The sequence below is a fragment of the Accipiter gentilis genome, chromosome 27, assembly GCF_929443795.1.
Source record: "Accipiter gentilis chromosome 27, bAccGen1.1, whole genome shotgun sequence".
Taxonomy (NCBI): domain Eukaryota; kingdom Metazoa; phylum Chordata; class Aves; order Accipitriformes; family Accipitridae; genus Astur; species Astur gentilis.
This window is the reverse complement of record NC_064906.1, coordinates 16,715,895-16,731,491: the sequence shown is the minus strand read 5'-3', so window position 1 is coordinate 16,731,491 and position 15,597 is coordinate 16,715,895. Positions and strand designations below refer to the sequence as shown.

The window sequence follows — 15,597 nt, the reverse complement described above, 5'->3', positions numbered from 1 at the left end:
TGCACAGAGAGAGAAGAGGATCTTCTTCCTCTGAGTCCTTTGAGAAGCTCGCTAAAGGAACTACATCCTCTTATTTTATTTCTACTTCATATGAGAGATTTGGAAAGCTCATTATTTCTCCAGTTCCTCTGTTGTAAACCCGTAGGAAGCACCTCTTTCTCCGCAGGAGGAAAAAGATTTCAAATACAGGATAATGAAATTGTTGTTTGGTTCTGAGAATGCCTTTTTCTCTTTAATGAATGATTAATTTAGCAAAGATGTTCCAGTTCCAACCAACACTTGGATTCAAACTATTTTACCCACTTCTCTATTTCAGCCAATACTGATTGGGAAGCTAGAGCACAGAGATAACTGGTATGCTCCTGAGAGCCCCCCCGGGAGTGCTCCAAAGGTGTCTGCAAGACCAGAGCCGCTCTCTTAAGTGTTAGAGGATGGAACTGGGCACTCCGCACTCCCTGCCATATCACAACGATGATTCTGGTATCAGGCAATTTGGCCATCATGATGTGTTCAGCTAGGCTGCCTGCAGTCTCCATGTAGACAGCTGGTTCACACACCATCCTCCCTGTGGGTACCAAGGCCAGTGTTTAGGAGCAACCGTTACAAAGCCCGGTACCTCCACAACTCTCATTCCAGATGGCTTCGTCTACTGCCAGGTATCAGCAAACGATACTAGTTTGAGTAAGTGTCTGTCTTAGCATCGCTTTACATACTGGAGCGTATCCCTCTACTAGTTGCTATATGTACTCCTGCTTATCTCAGTGTAACAGCGGTGCTGAAGCAGAGCTTGTATACCAGTTGAAGTTGTGGATCCAACAGCCTGGCCTGCATTTGCTCTCATCGTTTATGGGACAATGCCAATTCAAAATCAGAAGTCGTACACAGACGTGCTTAATTACAACTGTTAATAGCGCCGTAGATAGAAGTAAAACACTTTTTAAAAGCTCGCTTGTTTCTCTGCACTTAAATTCTCCGCTGTTTTTCCCAAATTCTTTTGATCTAGGCAATGAAAATGTGAAAAGGTCTCCAAAGTTTTTTCTATTTATCTGCTTAAGAACAACTTTCACAGGATTTATTCTTAGTTGCAGAGTATTTCTGGGGGTGGTAAGTCAGGCAGAAGCTTGCTTCTGTAACATCTAAGCGTTTGCCGGATTTTGTCAGCCGTTTAAGACAAACGTGACCCTCCGATAGCCCTCATCGACAGAACGCTGCGAGTAGCTTCCATTTGGATCAAGAACGAACATCGTCTGCTGGCACCGCTCTCTGCGAGCCACGCTTCTGTATGAAAGGCGAGGCTGGATGCAGTTTTACTCCTTTTAATGAAAATAAGTAGGGTTCTCAGCCTCCCACCTCGTTGCTGGTGCCCTCCTCAACGCTACTGCGCGAGGCGTACGTGCCGCCGCCGCGCAGCAGCGTTCCGCTGAACAAACCGCCGGCCGCCTTTCGGCACGCCCGAGTTTTGCTCCCCCGACCTGAACTCCCTTTACCCCACGGGTGCCCTGCGAGAGGGCTCCGCGCGGGATGGGGTTGGGGAGGACCCCCGCAGCCTAGAAAGCGAGGGCCTGGGTCCCGCACGGAGCTGCCTGCCGGGGGACCCCTCACCGGCACTTCTCCCCCGTTGAGCCGCTCCCTTCTCCGCGGCCGGCAGTACCGCCGCGGAGATTCCCTCCCACGCGGGACTCCTACCCGCGGGGGCGGCTCTCCCCTCCGCTGCCGCTCCGCCCCTTAAGCCCCCTGTGCCCCGGAGCGTCCCCGCTTCCCCCCCCCCCCCCCCACGCCGGCCCGCAGCGGCGGGCGGCGGGGGGCGCCCGCGGGCGGCGGCGGGAGCGCGGGCGCGGGGGTGGCCGAGGAGCGGCGGCGGCCGCGTGAACGCGGCTGCAGAGCCCCAGCGAGCCGCGGGAACGGCGAGCGCCGCGCCGCGCCCGCCGCAGCCGGAGCCGGGCGAGGAGCGAGCCCGGCCGCCCGGAGCCGCCGGGGAGAGGCTCGTCGGCCGCGGCAGCCCCGCGGGGAGGCAGCGAGGGGGCCCCTCGCCGAAAGAGCGAACAACACCCCCCCCCCCCCCCCCCACCGCCGCCACCACTCTCCCGCCCCGCCGCCTCCGCCCGCCCCTCAGCGAAGAGAAACAAAACAAAACCCCGGCACCGCCACGCTCTCCCTCCTTCTCCTCTTGGCATTTGGTGGTTGGTTTTTTTTTTTTTTTTTTAATTATTTTTTCTTTTTTTAATTTTTTGTTTTTTTCTTGGGGATTCTCCTTTCTCCTGCCAGACTGACTTGCACCTTCTCGATAATTTCTCTTCCCCTCGTTTTTTTATACTCTTCTCCCTGCTTCCAAACCCTGTGTCTGTGTGTTTCAATACTATCACAACCTCTGCTAAAAATAGATCTTTTTATATACCCTTCCTCCTCTCTGACCCCATCCAACACCCCTTGTTAAGGTGAGTTGTGTCTTTTCATCACTTTTTTCCTTGTGTGTTGGTTTTTTGGTTTGGTTTTTTTTTTTTTTTTTCTTTTTTTTTTTTTTCTTCCTCCCCTCTAGGGCAGGTTTTAGGGAGGAGGGGATGTGGAGGAGAGAATTTCGTGGGGAGTCAGGCATGTTTGCAAAGCCTTATTTTCCCTTCTGCAGCCTCAGCATCATTCCGGACTGCTCCCTTTTATCCCAAGGATGGAGCTAGCTGATGAAAGTGGGGAACTACTCTTCCTTAGCACTGCATGCTTGGGAGCCACAGCAACAGCAGGGAAAAAAACCCCAACCTTCTCTTTTTTTCCTTCGCCTCCCCTCCGTCCCCCCCCATTCCCTCCTCCTTTCTGTGTTTTGTTGTGGTTTGCGGTTTTTTTTGGGGGGTAGTGGTGGTGGTTTTTGTTTGGTTAGGGTTTTTTGGTTTGTTTTGGGTTTTTTTTTGGGGGGGGTTGTTTGGGGTTTTTTTTCTGTGCGTATGCTTGGTTTCTGTTTTTAAGCAATACGCAGGGGACTTGGAAAGAATTGCATGTGATGTCGGGGGAGCAAGTGTGCGTGTGCACGTGTGTCTTGAGTGTGTGTGTGTATGCGTGCATATGTATGCGTGAAGTGCATTTGTATTTTGTGTTCATGGGATGATTGATAAAGCTTCCAAACAGCCACTGTACGTAGGGTGACGAGCACGGCAGAGACTGCTGATGGAGAAATCGGTCAGGGATGCAGGAAAGCTACAGAGCTCTCCACAGAGTTCGGTCCCTTGTGCTCCAGGACATCTTTCCATAGATCATTACTGGCACCTTCAAGGTGATGGCTCTTATTCCTCTCCTGGCTTCTCAGTAGAGGAGTGTCGAGAGGGAAAACTTTAGGGCTAACGTGAATTGATAGCATTTCTGTTCCTTCAGCAGCCCGAGACAGCGTTATTCCAGGGATAAGTGGGGAAAATAGCATTGTGATCCAGAGCAAATGGATCATTTGCTGTCACAAATTAGTGTTCAGTGAGAAAAAGAGAGATGAAACATTATTAGTTTGGCCAGCCAGCAGAAGCATTGCAGCCTGGTTTACTTCCCAATTCCAAAGTTGTTTTGGACGGCGTTTCTTTCTTCAGCTCTTCAGCTAACTGTTCCTTTTGACAACAGAAATGTGTTTCTACGGTAGAACAGTCTATTATAAATCTGCTGGGGAACGATTTATTGTTCAGAGACAATCAAGTAATTTATCTGTTTCATAGATCTCCCCCAGTCTTTTAGTGTGCTTTCAACTATGTATTTTACCTATGTGTGTGAAGTGGGGTAATATAGATTTTAGTTGCATTTTACCAAGGAGTTAAGGCATAACTTGCAGGGTGCTATTTGCAAAGTGTCACTTATTGTAAAGCAAAATAACAGCCCCTAGCTCTTTTTCATGGATTTTTCGCATCTCCCTTGTTTGTTTCAAAACAAGCAGGTGATTTGGCTTAAGAACTTGGAAGGAAAACTGACTTCACAATGATACACAGTTTCAAATAGTCAGAGCTCAAAATTATTACACTTGTCTGACTGTGAAACTTGAATTTGTTTATGGACTCTAGTGGATCCAAAGTACACGAAAGAGCACTTTGTATACATAGTTTTCTAACAGGTTGAATCATTTTTTGCATCTAAAAGTTTACAAATACACTAAAAAGGTTGCTATCGTCTGTGTTTGGAGGCCTTCATGCTCTGTGGATACAGGAACAGTAATGTTGCCTGTCTAGTTAATGCAATTCCAAAATAACAGATCTTTTCACATGCTGCGTAGATGACATTCAACAAAAATGAGCAGTCATGGAAGTAGTCTTGTGCTATCAAGGGTCATTTCATCATTTCTTTTTCTTGTTAGCCTAAATTAAAATATTTTACACAAGTTTGCCTTGGGTTTTTGTTTTGTTTTGTTTTGTTTTTTTTGTTTTGTTGTTTTTTTCTGCTGTGGCTGGCTGATGTTGTGAAAGCAGGAAGCATGCTTTGAGTGAGTTGTGCCATTCCTAATGCTTGATTAGCAGTGAGGGGAGAAGCACCTGATGTGCTTTGTACATCATCCCTGAAGGTATGCAGGAGTGAGAAAACGAGATGGAAAACCAGCACAGTGCACTAGCAGTTTAAATAAATAAGTAAGGGTGATGCATGTCAGCTTGTCAGCTGCTGTTCTGCTGGACTCTGACTACTGGCTAAACACATTTTCTTGGTGAGCACTGCGATGGGATACAATTTTTCTGATTTGACAGAGTTTGCTGTTAAAATCACATCTGGCACAGGACAGCTCTTGTTCTGTTGATAAAAATCATGCCTCCTCATTTTAATCCGGAGAAGGCTGAAATATCCACAACTACTGAAGTCACTAGGAGTCACTTGTGTTCAGCACTTGTTAGCATTTTTCATGTCAACGTGTCAGGATTTAGGATGTTTCCAAAGGATACAATTGCCAACAGATCTGTAATGTCTCACTTTGTTTAGATTTTACATTGGGTACACATAGTATGTTTACAAGTCAATGTTTTCTTTTACCGCAGCAAGACTAAAATGTGTCAGGAAATGGAAAACTTTTAGTATTGTTTTTTCTGCTGGGCTTTTAAAGAGAATTCTTTTGGTATCCTTTAGCTGTTTGTGAAAAAGCAGTGCTCACTTCACAAATCTATGCCCTAAGTTCCTTATGCCGGTTGATTAGCTGTTGACATTGGTGAAGGAAAAAAATATATATGTATGTAATGTGTGTACAAAAAAAAAAAAGAGCAAGTCATGTGTTTTTCTATCGTTAACAACTGAAAGACCAGAGTGCTTTCAGCTGAATATGAAAATGCTGAAGCAAGGTTAACATTGAGTTTGATCTGGTGATCGTTCCCACTGACACGAATGGCAGCACACCAACAGTTAGGTTATTCTATAACGTACTAACCTAGATTAAAGGCCCCTTTCATTTATGTTTTGATGCTTGGATAAAACCTCAAACCTTGGATTTATTCCCCTCTAAAGCCATTTTTGCTCTTGAAACAAGCCTTATAAAGCTGTGAATTGCTATAAACAAAGTAATGGAGGGAGACGTCAGAAGTCACTCTGACTTTGTGGAGCTTATTGCTGTAAAAGTAAGGTGGGATTTCTCTCTACTGTTAGCCAACTGAAATTATTTTCTTGCATTATTGCACTTTATTATCCTGCAATATCGTCTAAAATACTTAGTCCAAGGAGTTTTTATTCTGTGGATATGGTGCTTCCACAAATGAAGAATGTGTATATTTTGTCTTGTCCTAAACTACACCCATCAGTTTCAGTTGTATTGTGTCATGGGGCAAAATTACTGTTTCATTTGGACATATTTATTGAGGAAGCTATCTCGATCCTGGATTTTCTTAAGTTTTTAACAAAGGAAACGGAAAGTATCATAGTGTTGACTGGGATTTTTGGGGTCCAGTGGTATTATCTACATCCATGCAGAATGCAATCACAATGTACATTAAAAAGCAGTAGCATAATCCATCTGAAAACAAATGAATATGTCCTTCTCTGTAAATCCCTCTTTCTTTATTAGTTTTAAATGGTACTATGTGTGTGTTTCAATCTGAGTGTGTATTTGTAATTTTAAAATGTTTAGATGAATGAGGTTACTTTATGCAAAGCTGACTTTTTATTTGCGTTTTGTCTGCTAGAAATATACTTTTTGTGACAAAGTAGTTTTTTTTCCTGCTGTACTTGCTTACACATAGAAGCAAATAAGTATTTTCCTCCTGGGAACCATGTATAACTCTGAAGAGCCAGGTGACGAACAGAGCTACAAGCCGTTACCTTCCCAGTCTTGGTGAATGTGGAAGAGTGTCAGGGGTAACAAGTGCTCGGGCATGGCAGGGAAAGGAAGAGCGTGGCTCTTGGGAAAGCAGACTATAACTATCCAGGGCTGGAGTGGCTGTGTGCTCCAGGGCTAAAATAGCAAGTCGCTCCCCCACCCTTAACGGTGTTAAACTCCTCTATCTTGCGGTTTGCATTCAGTGATCTGCTTGGTTTTCCCTTTGTATTAGAGTAGATATGGAAGACTTAATTACAGTCTGGTAGTGCTAACACAGCTCTCTGATGACAGCTGTTTGTAGGAGGTCAAATGGAAAATAATTGTGGAGGGGAGTCTCTAGCTACAGTGTTTCTTCTTTGTGGTATGTTTTCATTTACACCAGTTTTCCCTGGATTTGCATCCAGCTATAATACCCTACTTGCCTGCATAGGCCGGAGGCTGCTTTGTGTGGAGAAAGTGTTTGTAGGAAGGGGAAAAAGAATATTATTGTTAACTTCAGACAACACAATGGAACAGCTGCACCAAGTCCAACCAAGTGCAAGAATACCTGTGGCTTTGTAGGTAAAACTTTCAGAATTTGCTTGACATGAATACGAGGTTTCATACTTCATGAGAGGAGACACATTTTTAAACGTAATTCAAAAGGAATGCTCTTTTCAGGATGAGCCTCGGTATTAATAAGTCCCTATGACCACCCTTGTCCTGTGGGATCTGTTTGGAGCAGCCCAGTTAATTCCTGGTTAAAGTGGGGTGGGGCCAGTTTCTCCCATTCAATCCACTACTGTAACTCCATGCTTGTAACTGGGTTACCTATTCCAGCGCTGCAGTGGTATCAGTAACAAAATTTAAGCTTTGTTTATAGGGCAAAATATATAGCGCACTATTGATTTCTGCTAACAGGCAATGCTTTTAACAGGGTCTATGATTCCAGTCATTCTGATTATGGATCCGTTTACCTTGCAACATCCGTGACTTTCTCATCTACGCATTAGATATATTAAAATGCGGTGGACACTTGTAGGCTCTAAGGAAGCAAAATGCTTATCTTCTGCTGTAAATGATAGATAAAATCCTTAATTTGTTATTGCATTTGTTATTCTGGGGGTGTGGATGGTTCAGGACCACCCCTTATTTGATTAAAATTTGTCTCTTAGTTTGCTTAAAAATAGTTACAAAAGGATTTATTATTATTAATTTTAGACAGTCTCTTCTGTATGCATTTAAAAAAATGTTTAGTTTCATAATGAGGTTTTGGGGTAGGCCACTGAGGTGTGATGAGAACTTAGCCCTCTTAATGACTGGCTGTTATCATACTTTCATTAATATAAATGACATATATAGTGATAAGGTCTTTTTCAAACTTACTGGCACTTTGCATACAACAATCTCTTTTATAATGAGTCATCTGGAGGTCCCATAAAGATTATTTTTTTCTTGATCTGCAGTGAAACTATGAAAATTTTAAGCAAATCAAAGTAGTAGTTATTTGAACTCTGGTAGAATAAAACAGCCATGAATGTATGGTTCCCTTATCAGTCATACCATTGCCATCTTTACACCTGGGTGAGTTCAGTATAAAACACTTACAAGCCAGCCTTAGCAGTCTGGGGCAGTACCTTTAGGTCGTGATGGCTGCTTCAGTAACCCCAGCAGAGATACACCAGTACTCAATGACAACGTGGTGAAAGAGAGGGAGTATCAGCTGGGAAGTAAATAGGGCCCTGAGGTGGGCTTAGAAAGCCCCTCAGGAAGAACAAAAGTCTGTCTTTCTGGAGGAGAAGTCAGCATGTGGCCATGATGTACTTCTAAGCTTCCTTGGACTTAAGGGCTGTTTCTATACATGACAAAATCCCAGTGGTTTACCAGCAGTGCAGAATCCTAATGAAATTTATATAATCCAGCAGAGGCTGTAACGGGAGCAGAAACAGAGAACTTCCCAAGTGTAGTACTTATATTCAGATAAGAATGTAAATGGTTCTTTCTCCTGCTGTGATACCAATGGACAAGTGTGCTCTGTTTCATTTGTGTACCTTTTGAAAAAGTTTATACATTTTAACTTATAGTAATGAATGGGAAATTATTTAGACCAGCAAAATATGGAAATTCAAAGTTAAGGCTTATCTTGCACTTAACCATTATAGAGGCATGGTCTATGTCTTGGGAGTGCTTGTTGCAGCTCTGACAAAACACCTCCTAAAGTGGCATTGAAGGTGGGATTTGTGTAATGCTTTTCCTATCTGTAAAATGGGATAATATAGTTAAGGCTAAATTCAGCAATTCCTATTCATGTTAAATAGTTCCTCAACTTCCGTGGGATTGCTTGCCTAAGCAAGAGACTCACAGAACAGTGACAACAGGGAAGGTGTGAAGTATTATTATTATTACTATTATTATTATCATCTCAGAGAAGCTTGTATGAGATGGCTCATGTTCTGGGCAGTCTGCATCACTAGACCAAAATTCCTTGGCACTTTCACTTGATTTCTGCAATGCATCACTGCTAATTCTGTGGCAGGATGAAATTAATTGAAAGTCCTTTCTGAAATTTGAGGTCTAAATAAAGGACATGTTAAATATAGGAACATTTTAAATATATTAATTGTATATGATAGTTCAAATTTAATGTTTAGCTGTATGTTTCTGGATGTCCATCTATGTGCAAGACATTATTTTTGGATTTTCACCTAATATAAAAATGCTTTATGAATTCTGAAGCAGATAAATGCTTCATAGGTAGTTCTTAGACATGTCAGAGTTGAGACACTGGCGAGACACTGGAACAGGCTGCCCAGAGAAGTTGTGGATGCCCCATGCCTGGAAGTGTTCAAGCTAGGGTTGGATGGGGCTTTGAGCAAACTATCTAGTGGAAGATGTCCCTGCAGATTGCAGGGGGTTTGGACTAAATGATCTTTACAGGTCCCTTCCAACTCAAACCAGTCTATGATTCTATGTTACAGACGTCAACTAATTAGCCATCACAGCAACTCTGCCTTGGGTTTTGTAGTACACAGGCAAAATTTTAAGCAGCAGTAATAGTAAAATGAGAGACCATGAGAGCATAATTTATTTTTCCTTCTCTTTTCTTTTTATAGTTAGCTCTCAGTGGTAACGTGGGGTAGAGAATAGAAAAGAATTGTAGATTTGACTGTTCCCAGCCATTGGCTTAGTTTTAAGGCTCCTTACGTCTTTTTGAGTGGGGATCGGTGCTTGTATTAGCATTTGGGATTGGCAGGATTCCCTTGCCTGGCAATACGGAAGAATCTGGGAAGGGGAGGATTTTGTGATTCTTTCAAGTCTGAAGGTAAAATCTGCAGTGCCATATGGATAATATCAGATCATCGACTCCTCTGAGATCTTTCCAGTACATATTGCAAAGGCAAGCTCAGGCTAGATCTTCAAGGCCAAAATCTTAAAAGCAACTTCTAAATTTGCACTCTTACTCAGATTTTGCTTGTGTCTTGCACCTGTGTGTGCAGCCTAGAGATGTAAGCGATGGGAGGCAGAATCAGGGATAGGAAAGTAGCTGGAATCAAGGAAAGGATTTAGCAAAAGGGTAATAAAGTACATTTATGAGCAAAAATGTGAAAAGATAAGTGTAGGGGTGTCCTTAAGAGAGGATGGAAGAGAAAGGCATTGCACAGAGATGGAATTAATAAGATTTAACAGAATGCAAGAGATAAAAAGCCCAAGACAAATATCAAGAGATGGAGGCTGTACTGCAAGAGAGACAGCACAACTAATGGTAGAAGGCGAAAAGACAGGCTGAAAGGGAGCTGTACACTATCAATTTAAAGTATAGTATCAAGATCAGCTTAAGCTGATCTAAATTCCAGCTGCTTCTGCAAAGGGAGTCCTGCGCACTCACTCCTTCCTCCGAAAGATGTGCTGCAACTGGTAATATGAAAAAAAGAAAAATTCATCCAGATCAGATCCTTAATCCAGCTGACTAACTGCTCATATTAACATTACAGCTGCCTCAAGGCAAAGAGGCTGGGGGGGGCGGACATAGGAAAGGGCAGCATAAAATTGACTTACGCTGATGACAGATCTGTGCTCTTGGTCTGAAAGTCCTGGTGAGATTCTGAGTTAGAAATTATTTAGAAGAGAGGCTGGCTAGGAAGACTTGGAGTGGTAACACAAAGAAAGGAAGAAGCCCCCTGGGACAGTATTTATAGTGAGCAGTTTAGGCGGCTGCATGCAAAGGAAAAAAAGATGCTCAAAACACTTAGGAGGCAAACTCAAGCATTTAAAAATTACAAAGAGCTGGTGTTTTTGTTGCCTGTGTATTTAATACAGCGTCCATAGGCACGCCTGCTGATGCAGTCTTTAATTACATGATCAAGTGGGGCTTTTTTCCCTCGGGACAGTTTGCAGAGAGGGAGGGTGGCAGAGGCTCCAGGAGTACCGTACCCTTTACGAGTGGCGCCCCTGTGACCTCTGTTGAGCAGAGCAGTGCCTGTGACTTGGGGCTTACTTCACCTCCTTGGATCATGAATGACAAAGTCCAGTGCTCAGCAGTCCCACCAGTAGCTCCACGCTTCCCTCTCACATCCTTCATGTATATCTCCTTCATGGGCCCCAGCGTATTTCATACTGACTTGTACTGCTTTTTATTAATCCAGCATTTATGGCTCCCAAACAAAACATCTTTTGCCTCTTTTTGCCTCATAGCTCCACCTGCAATGTGCTATACATGTGCAGCATGTGTTAAGCTTACTTTTAAATGGTAATGTATGCTTCAAGTTTCTCTTGGAATAAGAAGAAACAATATAGAAAAATAAAAAGAAATTCATTATAAAATGCCTTCAGAGAAAAGGAGGCAAAGATTAGACTATGTTTTGTAATAAATGAAATATAAAGCTCTTAGGTCTTCTTGGCTATATTTTAATGATTATTTTTTTAAAAATATTAAATGGGGAAATTAGATTATGCACAAATACACACACACACACAAAACCACATTATGGATTCCACTCTTTGAAGGAAAGGGTTGAAAAAGAACAGTTTACCCAGCCCTGTGAGAAATAAGATGCTGGCAGATGATGTCATGCTGTCTAGACTAGAATAAAAGTTGTATTTTAAAAAATCTTAGCTAACTTATTTAAATAAAATATTTCAAAATTCTAAGAAATCAGAAGTGCTAGGTGACGATGTTAGATTTTACTTTGATCATGTTCTATGGGTTCTGGTGTCTTTTCATAACATATTTTTAAAATGCTTCTTTTTTTTCCCTTTAAGCATACCTGTGGAGAATTGCATAATCATAAGAAGATATGACTGATTCTTCTGGGTTATCAAGTTCAGTCCCTTGCTCTTGCAGCCAAGATATCATATAATTCCTTTCATGTACTGATCAAACTCCTTCTTAGAACTACTCAGGGATTTTTTTAGTTCCCATACTACCATTTGGAGGCTGTTTTGGTATTCTGGTTTCTTTTCCCCTTAAATATGTTCGTGGCCCGCTTACATTACTTTGTTCTCGGTCTAATCTTGTACTTCAGCTTCAGTGGCTTTTTCTGCACAGTGTTAACTCCCCAAAGTATGGAGCCATCCTGCTTGCTGTCTTCCTGTGCTAGGCTTAAAAAGCAAAGTTCTTGCCTGACAGAGTTCAGCTCTGGTGAGGACTGCTAAATTCTTGTGAAGGATAGACAATGGTGTAAAGTTAGACATAATAGGGTTCTGGTCATGCTCCTCGTTCATGTGATGACTAACCTTAAACCAGTCTGCAGTACTGACCTTCAGAGAGTGAGTGATATGTCAAGTGCCTTACCCACGTTTCTCTTTGGGAGTAGGTTTGGTCTTCTGGTGCACAATGCTCTATGGGGGTTTTGCAGACTCATTTTCATTTGGCTTAGTTCTGGGTTCTCACTATAAATAGTTCCAAGTATGACAGAAGGAACCTTTGTTTATAGTTTGAAAAAAAATCCTGTTTCTACTTGGGATTAAATTTCAATTGATGAGAGTTGATACTTTAACATTTAAAGATACAAAATTCTAAGCATTAATCTTTCAAATAGGAGGTAGCCATTATGCTCTAAGCAAAATTATTTTCAAATCACACTGTCTAATAATCTGTCCTGGGCTGGGATAGAGTTAATTTTCTTCCTAGTAGCTGGTATAGTGCTCTGTTTTGGGTTCAGTATGAGAAGAATGTTGATAACCCACTGATGTTTTCAGTTCTTGCTAAGTAGTGTTTATACTAAGTCAAGGATTTTTCAGCTTTTCCTCACCAGCCACCAAGAAGGCTGGAGGGGCACAAGGAGTTGGGAGGGGACACAGCCAGGGCAGCTGACCCAAACTGGCCAACGGGGTATTCCATACCATGTGATGGCATGTCCAGTATATAAACTGGGGGCAGTTGGCTGGGGGGGGGGATTGCTGCTCAGGAACTAACTGGGCATCGGTCAATTGCATTGTCTATCACTTGTTTTGTATATTCCAATCCTTTTTATTATTATGGTCATTTTATTATTGTTATTATTATCATTATTAATTTCTTCCTTTCTGTTCTATTAAACTGTCTTTATCTCAACCCATGAGTTTTACTTTTTTTTTCAATTCTCCCCTCCTATCCCACTGGGTGGGTGGGGGAGTGAGTGAGCGGCTGCATGGTGCTTAGTTGCTGGCTGGGGTTAAACCACGACATAGTCCTAATCAAGAATGCATTGGATTTCCTGTGGATTTACCACTTGTACATCATTTGGGAAGATAGAAATTAGTAAGTTTTGATTCTGGACTCATTTTCTAATTTTAAAATTACTGCGAAAAGGAACGTGTATGTTTTATTTTTGTTCCTTGAAGTATAATGTAAACAGAGGACAGGAACTAGAAGTGGCTGGCCTTGTTATGTTTCAAGAATTTACCTGAAATAGCTTTATTTTGAAAAGTGGTCAGGCAGTTGGACTAAATGATCATTGTAGGTCCCTTCCAACTGAAATATTCTATTCTATTAATTCATGATATTTTCAGTTTGATTTTTCTGTTCTTTCTCAAAAACCAAGGAGTAAAGTAATGATGTTGAAACTTTTAAATTCTTTGCAGCTTTAAAGTCATTGCCCCTATGTGTGAACTATTTTAACCAACATTTCACCTGGAAGGGTGAATGCTCTATAGTTAGATTGATATGACCGTCACTGTCTTTAACCAGGTATATACAAACTATTTTATACATTACTGTGTTATACAGGTTGGTTAGTATTTCCCTAATGTAGAATTATTGCATCTGTCATTTAAAAAAACCCCCGCCTTCCTATATTACTTGTCATTAATCTTCTGTCAGAAGATTAATATGGGTAGATAAGATACAGTTCTGTTATTTGATATTTAAAGTTTCGATATTTATTCGATACTACAATAAGTAGTATATAAAATGACAATGCTACAATAATACTACAATAAGCACTATCTAAAACAGTAAAATCCCACAGTGAATGAAGCAGCTGGAACTGTAACTCCTATCGGCTGCCCAACACCAGACACTCCTTTCTGCTTTCTCCTAGGCCTCTTGACATTTGCCTGGCCTGCAGAATGACTATGCATGTTATCTACAAGGTGTTAGTCCATTAGTAATGAGCAACCTTTAATCCTGGTGTAGACATCCTTTTCATGGAAAAGGGTGTGCGTCACACCGTTAAGATTTAAGTATACCTACATGGGCAAATAACTTCATTCGCTGGATTTGTCCCATTTAACCTAGCAGGGCTGCGGTTTCTCATTTGACTGTTTGTAGGAGTAAGCTCTGAGTCATATTTGTCCTTCAGACCTGGGCATGGAAGGGATTCAAGATCTGTAGGGGAATAGACTGCCAGCATGTGCACGCACAAAGGTTGGGGCTGGGAAGAAGCCTGGAGTCCTTTGCACTAACTCTATTCAGAAAACCAGAATGTTTATGCTAGCTGAAAAGAATGTGGTAATGTATGCAGAAGTGTTGTTTAGGTTGCGGTTATTAAAAAAAAAAAAACACAACAGGTTTTTTTTTTATTAAAAAATGAACTATTGATCTGGAAAAAAAAAAATTATAATAATATGTCATGGCAGTGTGTGACCTGTTTTCCTAGGATGCTTTTGATGCTTTTTGGTTTTCAAAATTTTTTTCCACATGCTGTTGCTATGGTAAGAGTCAACACATCAGGGAGAGGTATCATAACAAATGTCATAACAAATAACCTGTAAGAGCTTTGCATTTCCTGGGACAGCACAGAGTCACTTTGGATTTTCAAGTGAAGCCCTGTCAAAAGAGTCTTCAGACTGTGGGTAGCATCTCTCTTTTTGTATTCATGGACTACTTTTGCATGGCTGAAACAAATCAAGAAAGTCAACCTTTTTATCAATAAGGTTATTATTAACTACAAACAAATTCTCACCTCCTTTAGAAAAGTTTAGGTGTTTTATAAATCAGGAGAGAAAATATAAAGAAAAAAGGCCAGAAGGAAATGTGGTGGGGTAATGGAGATGGGGATGAAGCTAAGAAAAGCAAAATTAGAGATTTCCAGCTTTTGCGGGGGGGCAGGGAGGGAAGATATAGCCCAAGGTTTATTCAATTTGACCTTTAGAAATCAAGTCATAATAAAATTGGATGAGTACAAGAACTTGGAAATACCAACTGTGGCCTATAATGGCATGCCAAGCTCCTACATGGTAAAGATTGATCAAAGTATTTGAGTATTGAAAAACAGGTGGCATCTTCAGATGGTTCCAGACCTAATTGCTGCAACTCCATTACCGAGAGTACTTGTGTACCACAGCCTGCTGAACAGAGATCCTGTTGAAGAGTTTTGAATTTACTGAACAGAAGTTACCTACATTTCAAAATGTGATGAACTAATCTTATCACATGAGATGAAGCTCTACTTAGTACCCTTTTAAAATAGTAACTGTAGTTACAGATTGGTTATATGCATGGGAAGAAGTGGAGAGGGGATCAGAGACTCCAAGTTTGTCTGTGTAGCTGAAGCCACAGGAGATGACAGGCAGTGGCTCTGCTGGAAGATCAGGAGATCAAAGAAAGTCTTTACTCAGCGTTGGAAGAGAGTGGGTTTACCATGTGACAAGGCAAACTCCCAGTCCCGCAGCAGGATGCTGGGGAAAAAATTTTGAGAGGGCTGCTGGTCCCCTCCTGAGTTACGGACTTTGAATATAGGAGACTCCAGTCTGATCTCTGTCCGTTAGATAGCCAGAACTAGGGGGATTGGCCAAGAGAGTTTAGTCCAAATTTAATGTTTCTCACCACAGACCTGAGGGGTTTCTTATATAAATGGTCCCATCAATCCAGATGCAACTCTAAATTATCACCTAAATGCCATGTAGAAGAGTAGCTCTGTACAAAAAAATGTTTAGTTAGAGGTTTAGTTAAG

The 15,597-nt window shown here is 41.7% G+C and overlaps 1 protein-coding gene across 1 annotated transcript in view; it reads left to right on the top strand.

The window, feature by feature from the left end:
• Positions 1-2,216: 2,216 nt before the first annotated feature.
• LOC126051298 (poly(rC)-binding protein 3-like) overlaps positions 2,217-15,597 on the top strand; it is a 520,061-nt gene continuing 506,680 nt past the window's right edge. The window contains exon 1 of the mRNA XM_049830407.1: positions 2,217-2,435. The gene's annotated coding sequence lies outside the window, so the exon portion shown is untranslated. The remainder of the gene's footprint in view (positions 2,436-15,597) is intronic.